At 54.0% G+C, this 16,928-nt stretch overlaps 3 pseudogenes; 1 reads left to right on the top strand and 2 right to left on the bottom strand.

Annotated features, from left to right (window-relative positions):
• The first annotated feature begins 1,305 nt into the window (after positions 1–1,305).
• Positions 1,306–2,867, top strand: LOC102439953 (annotated as a pseudogene).
• A 621-nt stretch (positions 2,868–3,488) lies between these two features.
• LOC111824260 lies at positions 3,489–8,308 on the bottom strand (annotated as a pseudogene).
• A 525-nt stretch (positions 8,309–8,833) lies between these two features.
• On the bottom strand, positions 8,834–14,987 carry LOC102443082 (annotated as a pseudogene).
• Positions 14,988–16,928: the final 1,941 nt, after the last annotated feature.

Genomic DNA, 16,928 nt, shown 5'->3' with positions numbered 1-16,928 from the left:
TACGCTCAAAATGGATAAAAGACTTCAATGTAAGTCAGAAAGCCATAAAATTCCCAGGAGAGTGACACTTCTTGTGTTGTCACCTCAGAAGCAGGCAAGGAGCAGAAATTCAGAAATACTAAGTCCATATTCAGCTCCTGTCGACCTGCACTTCCGGAGACTGAGGTCTTGGGGACCAGGGTGCTTCTGAGGAAGAGGAGGCAGGGCTGAGCCAAGCGGACAAGGCCACAGGATGTGGGGGGCAGGGTACTCACAGGTGTTTGCCTCACAGGAAGGCGACACCTTCTCACTCTAAAAATAGCAGGTGCTGAGGGTCTGAGTGGAACCACATGTCCGAACAGCCTACATGTATTTGTTTTTTATAGAATTTTTAATTTACTGGGGTGACATTGGTCAATAAAATTATACAGGTTTCACGTATATGATTCTACACTACATCATCTGTACATGGTATTGTGTACTTATCACCCTAAGTCTAGTCTATTTCCACACAACTTACCCCATCTTTACCTCCGCCCACCGCACCCTTCCCTCTGGCAGTCACCATAGTATTGTCTGTGTCCATGAGTCTTTTATTTCTTTGCTTAATCCATTTGCCCTTCTCCCTCAGCCCACAACCGCCTCTCCTTTGACAGCTGTCAGTCTGTTCTCTGTATACACGAGTCTCTCTCCACTATGTTTTATTTTGTTTGTTAGATTCCAAATATGAGTGAAATCATAGGGAACTAGTCTTTTTCCAGTGGCTTATTTCACTTGACATAATGCTCTCCAGGTCCATCCATGTTGTTGCAAAAGGTAAGAGTTCCCTCTCTATTTTACAGCTGCACAATATTCCATTGTGTAAATATACCATAGCTTTCATCTGCTGGTGGGCACTTGGGCTGTTTTCAGATCTTGGCTTTTGTAAATAAGGCTGCTATGATCATAGAGGGGCATAGATATTTGTGGATTTATTGATGATAGCCATTCCGGAAGGTGTGTGGTTTGGATTGGCGTCTCTCTGATGATTAGTGATGTTGAGCATCTGTTCATATGTCTACTGGCCATGAAGTGCCCTCTTTGGAGAAGTGCCTATCTAGGTCCTCTGCCTATTTTTTTATTGAATTATTTGGGGGGTTTTGGTGTTGAGCTTTATAAGTTCCTTATAAATGTTGGACAATAAGCCCTTATCAGATGTATTGGCTAATAGCTCTCCATTCGGTGGGTTGTCTTTTCATTTTATTGATGGTTTCCTTTGCTATGCAAAGCCTTATCATTTCATCCTTACACCTTCATTTATAAAAAAATTCTATCGTTTAACCAGCGCCTCCACCCGCTCCGCAGCCGGCACCATGCGCGAGATCGTGCACATCCAGGCGGGCCAGTGCGGCAACCAGATCGGAGCCAAGTTTTGGGAGGTCATCAGTGATGAGCATGGGATCGACCCCACTGGCAGTTACCATGGAGACAGCGAGCTGCAGCTGGAGAGAATCAATGTGTACTACAATGAAGCTGCTGGTAACAAGTACGTACCTCGGGCCATCCTGGTGGACCTGGAGCCGGGCACGATGGACTCGGTCAGGTCTGGACCATTCGGCCAGATCTTCAGGCCCGACAACTTCGTGTTTGGCCAGAGCGGGGCCGGGAACAACTGGGCAAAGGGCCACTACACAGAGGGCGCCGAACTGGTAGACTCAGTCCTGGACGTGGTGAGGAAGGAGTCAGAAAGCTGTGACTGTCTGCAGGGCTTCCAGCTGACCCACTCGCTGGGGGGTGGCACCGGGTCAGGGATGGGCACGCTGCTCATCAGCAAGATCCGGGAGGAGTACCCAGACCGCATCATGAACACCTTCAGCGTGATGCCCTCGCCCAAGGTGTCGGACACGGTGGTGGAACCCTACAACGCCACGCTGACCGTGCACCAGCTGGTGGAGAACACAGATGAGACCTACTGCATCGACAACGAGGCCCTGTACGACATCTGCTTCCGCACCCTGAAACTGACCACGCCCACGTACGGGACCTCAACCACCTGGTGTCCGCCACCATGAGCGGGGTGACCACCTGCCTGCGCTTCCCCGGCCAGCTGAACGCGGACCTGCGCAAGCTGGCAGTGAACATGGTGCCCTTCCCCCGCCTGCACTTCTTCATGCCCGGCTTCGCGCCGCTGACCAGCCGGGGCAGCCAGCAGTACCGCGCCCTGACGGTGCCCGAGCTCACCCAGCAGATGTTCGACTCCAAGAACATGATGGCCGCGTGCGACCCGCGCCACGGCCGCTACCTGACGGTGGCCGCGATCTTCCGGGGCCGCATGTCCATGAAGGAGGTGGACGAGCAGATGCTCAACGTGCAGAACAAGAACAGCAGCTACTTCGTGGAGTGGATCCCCAACAACGTGAAGACGGCCGTGTGCGACATCCCGCCGCGGGGCCTCAAGATGTCGGCCACCTTCATCGGCAACAGCACGGCCATCCAGGAGCTGTTCAAGCGCATCTCGGAGCAGTTCACGGCCATGTTCCGGCGCAAGGCCTTCCTGCACTGGTACACGGGCGAGGGCATGGACGATATGGAGTTCACCGAGGCCGAGAGCAACATGAACGACCTGGTGTCCGAGTACCAGCAGTACCAGGACGCCACGGCTGATGAGCAGGGAGAGTTCGAGGAGGAGGAGGTAGAGGAAGAGGCTTAAGAACTTGTCAGAGACACCGTGCCACGCCAGTGAATTTCTGTTGTCCTCAATGAAGCATGGTCTTTCTATTTGTATCTATGGTGCTCAGTTTTGCCTCTGTCAGAAATTCGCACTGTTGATATACTAATGTGGCACGCCTCTAAAAATTAAGGTATATACTATACTAATTAAAACGCATGTGTCCAAAAAAAAAAAAAAACACAAACAAACAAAAAAAAACGTATCATTTCTTCCTTATGCCTTCATTTAGAAAAAAATTCATATTGTTTAACTGATCATTTTTAATTGACCATTTTTTATTAAACCATAGCTGTCATACAATATCATATGCGTTTCAGGTGTACAACATGAATATGATATTTATTATTGACTATCTTCCCTTCCCCTTCTCACCCATCCTTCCTTCCCTCCCTTCTGGCAACCATCAGTTTGTTATTTATTTCTATGGGACGTAGTGTAGAATCGTATACCTGAAACCTGCATAATTTTATTAAGCAATGTCACCCCAGTAAATAAAAAATTCAGTAAAGGTCCATTCATGTTGTCCAAAATGGCAGGATTTCATTCTGTTTATGGCTGGTTTATATTCCATTGTGCACACACGCCACATCTTTATCATCTAGTTGTCTATCGATCTAAATATTCAAAGCATTGTTTTGTTTTGTTTTTCTAAATCCTTGACATGATAGATTAGGCCATAGATTTTTAAGGTTCTTAATTTTATTATTTCATAGGTTTGATATGTCATATTTACATTACAATTCCAGTTAAAACAGTCACTTGTTTCTGTTCACACATTGATTCTTGAGAAGTCTGTTGCCTTGATTTCCAAATGTAGAGACATTGGCTTATCTTTGACTATAGAATAAGGTGAATCCTCAAGAGTCCCAGGGGCACCTCAGGTCTCCACAGTGGGTGAGGCACTAGCCAAGTGTCACTGGGGGCAGCTTTCCTGCCTTCTGGGGTCCCTGCAGGCCCCCTCCCTGGAGTGTGGGGTCTGGGTCCCTCCTGAGCTAGTGGATGGCTAGAGCAGCATATACACTTGGCTCTTCTGAGGGCTCCTGTGATGGGGAGGATGGGGGTGCACTTGTCTGTTGTCTAAGGGCCAAGAGGTTCAACTGCGCGTAGGTCACATCCTGGGGGGCATTGGATGCAGCCTGGAGCAGGGGGAGAGAGATGGATGAAACATGGTTGGGGTTTGAGAAGCCTCGGTGCATGGGGAGGATGGGACCCACCTGATTGTCCATCTGTCTGTTCTCTTCTGCTTGTCTGTCCTTCATGTCCAAACATTCCCCTGATAGGAAAGAAAGAGAGGTGGTCATTCCCTGCCTGAGTCTTGATGTTGAGCAGTTCACCTGGGCGTACAGGCTTCCTGGGGGCCTTGATGCTGCCTGATCTGCTGGAGAGAGAGAGTGAGACAGAACAGTGTCTCCTTGGTTTCACTGTTGAAATCCTCCTGTCACTTACCCTCATGTTGCCAGATCCAGCAATAAATTAAAAAGATCACACACCATGACCAAGGAGGACTTTCTCTGGAAATGCAAGGATGGTTCAATACTCGCAAATCAATAAACGTGATACACCACATAAACAAAATGAAGGATAAAAATCACATGACCATATCAATAGATTCGGAAAAAGTGCTTGTGAGAATGATTCCTATTCATGAGATTGAAAAGGATGAAAGATGACCTTACCTCTGTCCATCTGTGCTGACAGTGAGTGTCTTCTTAGGTTTTCTGATTTGAGATTCTGGAGAAATCCTTTTCTCAGCTCAACTTCTCCTTCTATTTGGTTTCCAGTAGCAGGTGCTCTGAGCCTCCCTCCTGTGACCCAGAATCACCCTGTTCCCTACTCACCTGAGGTCCTGCCTTTGCTCTGACGCCGATGTCGGAGAAGGAGGAAGAGAAGAAGGGAGAGTAGCAGGAACAAGGCCACTAAGACAGCTATCCAGTACCATTTGAGACCTAGGACATTAGTGATATCATGAATGAGCCGTTGATGCTGTTTAATGATCATCTACTGTGTGCGAGGCACAGGCTTGGGTCTGTCATTTATCTCCTCTCACCTCACAGCAGTCAGGCACCAGGTATTGCTGACCCCACCACCCACTACACTGAGGCTCAGTCATGCCCCAGGTCATCCAGCCCTGGACGGGGCGGGACTGGGACTGGAACCAGGGACTGTGGGTTCCCTGTGCTGGCCTCACACCCCCAACCCCACATCCCAAGTGGACACTGCTTTGTGCTCTGGACTCCTCCTCTGCAGGAGCCTGTCCCCGTCTCATCTGGAGCTGAGAGTCCTTCCTCATTACCCGCCCCCAGCACAGCAGGGACAGGAGGGGCAAGATGAGGGGTGGACTCTGAGTCGATCCTGGATCCCTCTCTACCCACAGGTCTCTGACAGCCCCTTAGGAAGGTCAGGCTGGGCTGGGGCTCTGCCTTTCTGAGCTCTATGAGGCCCTTCTGTCACCTCATCTCCCAGCAGCCTGTGAGCAGGATGGGACCAGGGATGAGCAGACAGGAACCCGACACTCAGAGGAGAGAAGGGACCACCCAGCCCCACAGCAGGAGCAGCAGAGCCTGGAGCTGAGCCAGGGCTGATCCACCCTGTTCCCTCCTCTGAGCTGAGCCTGAGCTCAGGGGTAGGACTGGGTGCCCGGACCCTTGTCCTGCCTATCCCTCCCTGTACAGTGTCACCGTCACTGAGACAGAGGGGACAGGCCCCATAACATCACGTCCTGGGGGCTTCCCTGTGAGGCCCCTCTCCCAGGAGGTAAGGGCCAGAACTGACAGGAAATCTAAGCTCTGGACAAGAATTCTGTCCTTTTACACCTGGAGACACTGAGGCCCAGAAAAGGGCAGGGCGTGTCCAAGTGAGAGACTTCAGAGGCACCAGAATCCCTTATAGCTCAGTCCCCGTCCCCACATGTAGGCACCTACCACCTCCCCACAGAGACCCTCACACACCGTCGGTGGGAGAGACCTATCCTCAGAGCCTCCTGGGTTCAGGATGGGGCAGGCGGGGTGGGGGCTGCCTTCTCCCCACATGAGCTCAGCTCCCCCTCCCCAGCCTGTGCCCCAAACCCCCTCTGCCATGACCACCCCACCCATCACCTGCCTCAAACCCTGGGACTCCCAGCCCCCCTGGGACACAAGCCCGTCCTTGAGGACCTGGGTCACTCGATCCCCTGACAGACTCTCAGGACTTGCTGGGGGGCGGTGCTCCCTCTGAGCAGAGCTCCCTGGGACTCACCAGCTGTGGAGGTGGGTGAGGGTCTGGGGCCTCCAGAGGGTCCTGGAAATGAGGACAGAAAGAGGGTGAGAGGCTAGGGCTGAGCTAGACCAATTTCACACAGACACCCTCTTTCATCTGTGCTGTGGCCCTGAGGCCTTCCACTGCTTCAGTATCCAGGTGAGGGGAAGGGAGTGGATGGGGTGGGAAGGCTCTAAGGAAAAGATCTTCGGGCGACCATCCCAAGAGCCCCTCACTCCCTTTCATCCCATAATCCAGGGGACAGGACCCTGAGCTGACAGCTCAGCAGACAGGTTCAGGGGCCCTCACCTGAGACCAGGAGCTCCAGGGGCTCACTGGGGAGTGACAACAGGAAGGGGAAGGAGCTGAGTGAGCTGTAGCACCTGTAGGTGCCCCCATAGGCTGAGGTCACAGGGCTCATGGAGAACTCTGCCTGGGACTGCTGAGCTCGGTGCTCTGATCTCAGACGCAGGGGGGCATCGGCTGCCCCCTCCTCGGACAGAGGGAACGTGTCCCTCTGGCTCTGTGACTGACAGAGCAGGGTCACATTATCTCCTCAGGCCACCCGGGGGCCTAGCTGCACCGAGAGGGAGGGTCTGTCAGACAGCCGTCCTAGAGAGAGGGAGGGAGGGTGAGGGATGCCTGCCTACCTTGTTCTGACCTGAGAGCCACCAGGCCTCTCTCTGAGGACCCTCCTCTCTGTCTGTCTCTGTATCTCTGAGTCTCCACCCCTCACCTCCCACCCCCTGCCTCTCTCTGTCTCTCTCCATCCCTTGGGCCTGCACTGCCATTCTGGCCTCACCACCTGAGACCCCCAGGAGGGCCTGTGCAGATCTGGGTGCCTGGCTGAATCCACTGGATCCTCACTTCCCACCAGGATATCCAGGGCATCCCTGGGGGGCCAACTCAGAGGAGAGGTTGTATCCACCGTAGCATGTGTACCGACCCCCGTGGGAGCTGCTCACAGTGTCCAGGGAGAAGTTGGCCTGAGCAAGCCCAGCCTGGGGCTGCAGGACTAGGCTCTGGGGAAGGTCCCGTCCCCGCTCCTTGTGCAGAGCGAATCTGTCATAGCCGACATCAGAGCGACACTGGAGGGTCAGGTTCTGTCCAGAGGCCACGATGGGGCCCTGCTGGCTGAGGAGGGAGGGCTTCCCAGACTCACTTGGGGAGACCAGACGTGAATTACAGGGGCTGCTCCTCCCATAAACACCCTCTCCTGGCCTGGCACTCATATCTCATTGCCTCGCTCTGTGTCTCTGGCCCAGGAGCCGCTGTGCTCCCCTCACACCACTTTTTCACATGGGGCTCCACTCACAGCAAAGATGCCAAAAACTTGGCTGGTAGCTCAGTCCATGGATGGAGCAATAATGGGACTCACCTGACACCAGGAGCTCCAGGGGGTCACTGGCTGGTGACCACACCTGTGGTCTGTTCCTGTAACAGCCATAGCATCTGAATGTCCCCGTGTTGCTGGGGGTCACGGGGCCCACAGGGAACAGAGCCTGGGACCACCCACTGGGCTGTCGCTGTGAGTTGAGGGTCCAGTAGAGTCTGTGATCTCCTTCTTTAGTCAGAATGAACCTGTCAAATCCCTCCCCTGAGCCACAGTGGAGGGTCACTTTCCCTCCTGAGGTCACGACAGGGCTGGGCAGGGCTGAGAGGCTGGGTTTGCTGTAGGATCCTAGGAGAGGAGGAGGCAGAGTGTTAAATGGGCTCACACCTTCCTCATGTCCCCCAGGGCTGGGCTGTGAGAGGGAGACACCTGTAGAGCAGACCCCCATCCTGAGGGCTCGGCCTGAGCCTGGGACCCCTGAATGTCCTCTCACCTGTCACCACCAGCTCCAGGAGGTCACTGGGCTCTGACCAGCCATCAGGGCTGAGATAGTAACAGCGATATATCCCAGCATCACGCTCTGTCATGTGTGGGATGGAGAACATCACCTTGTCCCCGGGCTTCAGTGGCTTCTCTCTTTTCCATGGTGCTGGGCTTCCCTCTTTATCCAGACGGTACTCCGAGGCCCCTGAGGTCCCCTGACAGGAGATAGTCAGGGGGCTCCCCCGGGGGATCACAGGGTCTGGCTCAGCCCAGAGGGTGGGTTTGGGGAAGGTCCCTGGTGAAAACAGGAGGCTGCATTACAAAGGCCTTCCCCACCTCATCCCACAGCTCAGCCCAAGACACTCTTATTGTATTTCTTCCATCATAGCCTCACCTCTCTTGGGGACCGGGCCCTGAATGACTGAGCTCAGAAACCACGGGGTTAGTGGACACTCTTCTGAGACCAGGAGCACCAGGGGCTCACTGGGGAGTGACAGCAGGTAAGGGGAGAAGCTGTGTGAGCTGTAGCACCTGTAGGTGCCTCCATGGGCTGAGGTCAAAGGACTCATGGAGAACTCTGCCTGGAACTGCTGAGCTCTGTGCTTTGATCTCATAAGTAGGAGGGGATAGGCTGCCCCTTCCTTGGACAGAAGGAACGTGTCCCTCTGGCTCTGTGACTGACAGAGCAGGGTCACATTCTCTCCTGAGGCCACCCTCGGGCCTGGCTGCACCGAGAGGGAGGGCCAGTCAGGCAGGTGTCCCCGAGAGAAGAAGGGAGGGTGAGGGCTGCCTGCCCACCTTGTTCTGACCAGAGAGTCACCAGGCCTCTCTCTGAGGACACTCCTCTCTGTCTGTTTCTGTTTCTCTGAGTCTCACTTTCCCCTCCCATGCCCTGTCTTTCTCCCTCCCTGGGCCCTGCACTGTCATTCTGTCCTCACCCCCTGAGACCCTAGCATGGCCTGTGCAGAGTCTGGTCCCTGACTGAACCCACTGACTCCTCCCCTGCCACCAGGATGTCCAGGGGGGTCACTTGGAGGCCAACTACTCAAAGAAAAGGTTCTTCCTACTCTAGGATATGTACCGCCTTCCCAGTGTCAGCCTCTCTGAGTGTCCAGGGGAGAAGTGGCCTGAGAGAGCCCAGCTTGGGGCTACAGTACAAAGCTCTGGGGAGGTCCCGTCCCCCCTCCTTGGACAAAGTGAATCTGTCATAGCTGACATCAAAGCAACACTGGACGGTCAGGCTCTGTCCAGAAGCCACAATGGGGCCCAGCTGGGTCAGGAGGGAGGGCTTCCCAGACTCACCTGGGGAGACCAGATGTGAATTACAGGGGCTGCTCCTCCCATAAACCCCTTCTCCTGGCCTGGACAACAGGTCTCACTGTCTTTCTCTGTGACTCAAGCCCAGGAGCCCTTGTGCTCCCCTCATCATCTCATATGGGGTGCACTCAAATGAATGACCCTAATAATACCCCAGTATTTGTTGCCTGAATCAATGGAAGGGACAATAATGGGCCTTACCTGAGACCAGGAGCTCCAGGGCATCACTGGGGTGTGAGCACACCTGGGGGCTGTTCCTGTAACAGCCATAGCATCTGAATGGCCCTTTATCGCTGGAGGTCACGGGGCCCACAGGGAACAGGGCTTGGTACTGCCCCCTGGGCTGTGTCTGTGAGTCCAGGGCCCAGGAGAGCCTGTGATCTCCTTCCTTAATCAAAATGAACCTGCCAAATGCCTCCCCTGAGCTACACTGGAGGGTCACGTTCCCTTCTGAGGTCACCACAGGGCTGGGCAGGGCTGTGAGGCTGGGTTTGCTGTAGGATCCTAGGAGAGGGGGAGGCAGCGTGTTACATGGGGCTCACACCTCCCTCATGTCCCCCAGGGCTGGGATCTGAGGAGACACCCAGAGAGCAGACCCCCTTCCTGAGGGCAGAGCCTGAGGCTGGGACCCCTGAGTGTCCTTTCACCTGTTATCACCAGCTCCAGGGGGTCACTGGGCTCTGACCAGCCATCAGGGCTGAGATAGTAACAGCGATATCTCCCAGCATCACGGTCTGTCATGTGTGGGATGGAGAACATCACCTTGTCCCCAGGCTTCAGTGGCTTCTGTCTTTTCCATGGTCGTGTGCTTCCCTCTTTATCCAGACGGTACTCCGAGGCCCCTGAGGTCCCCTGACAGGAGATAGTCAGGGGGCTCCCCCGGGGGATCACAGGGTCTGGCTCAGCCCAGAGGGTGGGTTTGGGGAAGGTCCCTGGTGAAAACAGGAGGCTGCATTACAAAGGCCTTCCCCACCTCATCCCACAGCTCAGCCCAAGACACTCTTATTGTATTTCTTCCATCATAGCCTCACCTCTCTTGGGGACCGGGCCCTGAATGACTGAGCTCAGAAATCACAGGGTCAGGGGACACTCATCTGACACCAGGAGCTCCAGGGGCTCACTGGGGAGTGACAGCAGGAAGGGGGAGGACCTGTGTGAGCTGTAGCACCTGTAGGTGCCCCCGTGGGCTGAGGTCACAGGACTCATGGAGAACTCTGCCTGGAACTTCAGAGCTCGGTGCTTTGATATCAGATGCAGGGGAACATTGGGTGCCCTCTCCTTGGACAGAAGGAATGTGTCCCTCTAGCTCCGTGACTGACACAGCAGGGTCACGTTCTCTTCTGAGGCCACCTTGGGGCCTGGCTGCACTGAGAGGGAGGGTCTGTCAGGCAGGTGTCCCTGAGAGAAGGAGGGGGGGTGAGGGCTGCCTGTCCACCTTGTATGTTAAATATATATACTAGAGGCCCAGCGTGTGAAATCACATGAGACCCCGAACCCGCCAGCGGAACCCCAGACCCGCCACGCTGCAAGACCCATCAATGCACCTCCTGTGCATTATGGCCACTGGCCTTTTATAATATAGATCGGTTTCAGAGAGGAAAGGAGAGGGACAGAGTGATGGAAACATCAATGATGAGAAAGAAGAAATGATCAGCTGCCTCATGAATGCTACTACCTGGAGATTGAGTCGGCAACCTGGGCATGCAACCTCACCTGGAAGTGAACTGTGACCTCCTGGTTCATAGGTTCAAGTTCCACCTCTGAGCCATGCTGGATGGGCTGCCTACCTTGATCTGATCTGAGAGTCACCAGGCCTCTCTCTGAGGACCCTCCTCTCTGTCTGTCTCTGTTTCTCTGAGTCTCCCAACTCCACTCCCACCTCCTGCCTTTCTCTGTCTCTCTCCCTCTCTCGGGCCTGCACTGTCATTCTGGCCTCACCACCTGAGACCCCCAGCAGGGCCTGTGCAGGGTCTGGGTCCCTGAGTGAACCCACAGGCTCCTCACCTGCCTCCAGGATGTCTAGGGTGGATTACTGGGCCAAACACTCAAAGAAAAGGTTGTTCCTACTCTAGCATATGTACCCGCCCCCCTGTCAGCCTCTCTGAGTTTCAGAGGAAGTAGGCCTGAGAGAGCCCAGCCTGGGGCTGCAGGACAAGGCTCTGTCCCCTCCTCCCTCTTTGGACAGAGCAAATCTGTCAGAGCAGATATCAGAGCGACACTGGAAGGTCAGGCTCTGTCCAGAGGCCATGGTGGGGCCCTGCTGGGTCAGGTGGGAGGGCTTCCCAGACTCACCTGGGGAGACCAGACATGAATTACAAACCCCTTCTCCTCCCATAAACCCCTTCTCCTGGCCTGACCTCTAGGTCTCACTCTCTCTCTCTGTCACTGGCCCAGGTGTCCTTGTGAACCCCTGACCTCACCCTCTCCCATGGGGCACCCCTCAAAGTATTGACCCTAATAACACTCCAATTTTGTGCCCAAATCAATGGATGGGAAAATAATGGGACTCACCTGAGACCAGGAGCTCCAGGGGGTCACTCGGGTGTGACCACACCTGGGGCCTGTACCTGTAACAGCCATAGCATCTGAATGGCCCTTTATCGCTGGGGGTCATGGGGCCCACAGCGAACAGAGCCTGGAACTGCCTCCTGGGCTCTTTCCTTGAGTCCAGGTTCCAGGAGAGCCTGTGGTCTCCTTCCTTAGTCAGAATGAACCTGTCAAATGCATCCAATGAGCCACACTGAAGGGTCACGTTCCTTCCTGAGGTCACCACAGGGCTGGGCAGGGCTGAGAGGCTGGGTTTGCTGTAGGCTCCTAGGAGAGGAGGAGGCAGCATGTTAAATGGGCTCACACCTCCCTCGTGGCCCCCAGGGCTGGGATCTGAGGAGACACCCTGAGAGTAGACCCCCTTCCTGAGGGCAGAGCCTGAGGCTGGGACCCCTGAGTATCCTCTCACCTGTCACCACCAGCTCCAGGGCGTCACTGGGCTCTGACCAGCCAGCAGGGCTGAGAGAGTAACAGCGAAATATCCCAGCATCATGCTCTGCCATGTAGGAGATGGAGAACTTGGCCTTGTCCCCGGGCTTCAGTGCTTCCTGTCTTTTCCATGGTGCTGGGCTTCCCTCTTTATCCAGACGGTACTCCTCAGCCTCTGGGGTCCCCTGACAGGAGATAGTCAGGGCCTTCCCCAGGGGAATCACAGGGGCTGGCTCAGCCCAGACGGTGGGTTTGGGGAGGGGCCCTGGAGAAAACAAGAGGCTACATTACAAAGGCCTTCCCCACCTGCATCCCACAGCTCAGCCCAAGACACTCTTATTGTATATCATCCACCCTAGCCTCACCTCTTCTTCTGAGCTCAGAAAGGACAGGATCAGGGTCCCCTCACTTGAGACCAGGAGCACCAGAGGCTCACTGGGGAGTGATAGCAGGTAAGGGGGAGCTGAGTGAACTGTAGCACCTATAGGTGCCCCCGTGGACTGAGGTCACAGGACTCATGGAGAACTCTGCCTGGAACTGCCCAGCTCCGTGCATTGATCTATGACACAGGGGATATCGGCTGCCCCCTCCTTGGACAGAAGGAAAGTGTCCCTCAGGCTCTGTGACTGACACAGCAGGTTCACGTTCTCTCCTGAGGCCAACCTGGGGCCTGGCTGCACCGAGAGGGAGGGTCTGTCAGGCAGGTGTCCTAGAGAGAGTAAGGGGGAGTGGGGCCTGCCTGCCCACCTTGTATGTTAAATATATATACTAGAGGCCCAGCGTGTGAAATCACACGAGACCCCAAACCCGCCAGCGGAACCCCAGACCAGCCACACCACAAGACCCATCAATGCACCTCCTGTGCATTATGGCCACTGGCCTTTTACAATATAGATCCGTTTCAGAGAGGAAAGGAGAGGGACAGAGTGATAGAAATATCAATGATGAGAAGGAAGGTATAATTAGCTGCCTCATGCATGCCCCTACCTGGGGATTGAGCTGGCAACCTGGGCATGCAACCTCACCTGAAATTGAACTACGACCTCCTGGTTCATAGGTTGAAAATCAACATCTGAGCCATGCTGGGTGGGCTGCCTACCTTGTTCTGACCTGAGAGTCACCAGGCCTCTCTCTCCAGACCCTCCTCTCTGTCTGTCTCTGTTTCTCTGAGTCTCCCCAACTCCCCTCCCACCCCTGTCTCTCTCTGTCTTTCTCCCTTCCTGGGGTCTGCACTTTCATTCTGGCCTCACCACCTGAGACCCCCAGCAGGGCCTGTGCAGAGTCTGGGTCCCTGACTGAACCCACTGGCTCCTCACCTGCCACCAGGATGTCTAGGGGTGGGGGTTACTGGGGTTCAAAGAAAAGGTTGTTCCTACTCTAGCATATGTACCCACCCCCCTGTCAGCCTCTCTGAGTGTCAAGAGGAAGTAGGCCTGAGAGAGCCCAGCCTGGGGCTGCAGGACAAGGCTCTTGGGGAGGTTCGGTCCCCACTCTTTGGACAGAGCAAAACTCTCATAGTGGACATCAGAATGACACTGGAGGGACAGTCTCCGTCCAGAGGGCACAATGGGGCCCTGCTGTGTCAGGAGGGAGGGCATCTGAGACTCACTTGGGGAGACCAGATGTGAATTACAGGGACTGCTCCTCCCATAAACCCCTTCTCCTGGCCTGACCTCCAGGTTTCACTCTCTCTCTCTGTCTCTGGCCCAGGAGCCCTTATGATCCCCTGACCTCACTCTCCCCCACGGGGCTCCCCTCAAAGTAATGACCCCAATAACACCCCAGTTCTGTGCCAAAATCAATGGATGGGATAATAATGGGCCTTACCTGAGACCAGGAGCTCCAGAGCATCACTGGCGTGCGACCACACCTGGGGGCTGTACCTGGAACAGCCATAGCATCTGAATGTCCATCTGTCGCTGGGGGTCATGGGGCCCACAGGGAACAGGGCCTGGGACCACCCACTGAGCTGTCTCTGTGAGTCCAGGGTCCAGGAGAGCCTGTGATCTCCTTCCTTAGTCAGAATGAACCTGTCAAATCCCTGCCATGAGCCACACTGGAGGGTCACGTTCCCTCCTGAGGTCACCACAGGGCTGGGCAGGGCTGAGAGGCTGGGTTTGCTGTAGGATCCTAGGAGAGGAGGGGGCAGCGTGTTAAATGGGGCACAGACCTCCCTCATGTCCCCCAGGGCTGGGCTGTGAGAGGGAGACACCCTGAGAGCAGATCCCCTTCCTGAGGGCAGAGCCTGAGGCTCAGATCCCTGAGTGTCCTCTCACCTGTCACCACCAGCTCCAGGGGGTCACTGCGCTCTGACCTGCCATTAGGGCTGTAATAGTAACAGCGATATATCCCAGCACCACTGTCTGTCAGGCCTGTGATGCTGAACGTGCTCCTGTCCATCGGATGCAGTGGAATTGCTCCACATGTGGGAAATGTGCTTCCCTCTTTCTCAAAACAGAACTCTGTGGCCTCTCCAGTCCACTGACACCAGATGGTCACGGGGCTCCCCCAGGGCATCACAGAGGCTGGCTCAGCCCAGAGGGTGGGTTTGGGGAGGGTCCCTGGAAAGAAACCAGAGGCTGCATTACCAAGACCTTCCCCACCTTCATTTCCTAGCTTAGTGCTAGAACCTCCTCTTTTATCACCTCAACCCAGCACCTCTGTGCTCCCTCCTGAGCCCCAGGGGTGAAGTAAGAGGAGGGACATGGAGCCTGGGGAGGACTCACCTGCCTGCATGTGGATCCTCTGGTCCAGACTCAGCCCTGGAAGAGAGTGTCGGTGAGAGATTTGCACCCGGATGTCTGAGCTGATTCCCTTCCCATTAGAACCCCGTCCACTCAAGCTGCCTGAGCCTGAGGTTCCCCATGAACAAGAGGATGAAGCTGCCCCTCCTTCTCTACCTCCCCATGTCCACAACTAACCGAGGCAGAGAAGAGCAGAGAGGATGGACGCCATGGCGTCTGCTCTGAGGGCTCCTGCTCTGCAGATGGAGGAAGCCTAAGCCTGCAGAACAGTCTCACAGGATGTGACGTGTTAAAGGCTGTTGCAACCATTCGGGATTACCACAGGCCACAGCACGGAAACAGCCCCGACCTTGGCTCTGCATTTCCCCAGAATGAGGGCTCACGGGCGTCCAGGTTTCAGGAGGCTGGTCAGCAGTGTCTGAGGTCTCACCTGAGCCTCAGGGTCTCCTGTGTCTGCTGGTCTGACTCCTGCTCAGGGAGGGCGGGACCCAGGATCTCTCCCTGAGAGTCTGTCTCTTAACAGCCCAGTGGGACACCCAACCACAGCTCCTGAGGGAGCTCATTTATCAAAGACTCTGCTGAGCAGTTTCCCAGTGGCCTCAGCATTTCCTCAACTTTCCCTGGTTCAAGGGTCCTGGTGGGTTCCCATCCCTGCCCATCCTTTGAGTTTCCTGACTTTTTCATGTTCATTGTTCAGTGTAAGTATTGGTACCAACCCTGTGGTTTGATGCATATTTATTTCTTCAAGGACTTATAAAGCTCAGCACCTTTTATTTAAAAATTTGTCTTGTTACTCCTCACCTGAGGATATTATTTCCAAAGATTTTTAGAGAGGATGGAAGGGAGAGAGGGAAGGAGAGAGCGAGAGAGAAACATTGATGTGAGACACATGTCAATAGGTTGCATCCCACATGAGGGCCATGGTCAAACCTGCAACCAAGGCACATGCCCTTGACCTGGAAGCAAACCTGTGACTCTTCGGTGGTCAGGCTGATGTGCTAACACTGAGAAACACCAGCCAAGGCCAGCTTATCACCTTAAATAATGTCACTGCACATTTGCATGTCAATATCAGTTGCTTGTTAAGTTTTTGCTTGCTTCTCTATTGCTCTCTGCTGCCATATAACAACTTGTACATGTTTCCTAATGATCTGAATGCCTGTCCGTGGTCTCATTTTGCCATCGCAAATATCTATCGTCTTCACTCTTTGACTGGTGTCTATAAGGAGCAGAATTTCTTCATCTTAGTGGATTCCACTGTGTACATGTCCCCCCTAAGTTCATGTTCTTGTGTCCACATCGCAGGAAAATGAGTCTCCCACAAACTAGTAAGATAGTTCCCCACTTTTCGCAAAAGAAAAAGTAATTGGTTATTTTTCATGTTTTGATCCGTCGCCCATCTGACATTGATTATTGTAAATGGTGTGAGGCAGGTAAGACGTTCACTGTGTCCCGCAGACTCACCCACTGGCCCAGCACCACCTGATGGAAAGGCCATGACCTCCCCGCAGCCCAGCAAAGGTCTGTCATGATCGAGGTGACTCCACGCGAGCGGTCTGACCTGGAGTCTTCCTTCTGCTTTTTTGGACAAGGCATGTCTGCTTTTCAATTTCTCAAAACACCACCATCTCCATCTGCATTGAATGGCTGGTTTCGTTTCCTCCATATCTCAGGCCAGAAAAATTCTCATCATCTTTGTGCGGGAGACTTTTGTTTTGCTGAGAAGTCAAGGGAGGAAGTAGCCTGCTTAAACACTGCACACTCACACGTACACACCTACTGACACATATATAGGCCCATTCAAACACACACAATACATACACTCACACCCCAAACACAAAAATACACCTTACACACACACACACACACACACACACACACACACACACACACAACTCTCAAACATTCACATATATATTCATACAGCCCACACATATATAGACTCACCCACACTCACACACACATACACATTTATGCAAACACTTATACTCTCACACATATGCTCACAGACATAAACACACACGAACACACATGGTTTTTCCTTTTTTCATTTCATAGGTTTGATGTGTAGTATTTACATTATCATTTAATCTAAAAAATTCACTTCTGTTTTGGTTCACACATTGATTATTGCCAAGTCTGTTGATTTATT

The sequence above is a fragment of the Myotis lucifugus genome, unplaced genomic scaffold, assembly GCF_000147115.1.
Source record: "Myotis lucifugus unplaced genomic scaffold, Myoluc2.0 scaffold_1063, whole genome shotgun sequence".
NCBI classification, from domain to species: domain Eukaryota; kingdom Metazoa; phylum Chordata; class Mammalia; order Chiroptera; family Vespertilionidae; genus Myotis; species Myotis lucifugus.
Note: the sequence above shows the minus strand (reverse complement) of the source record. Positions and strands in the feature narration are given on the sequence as shown.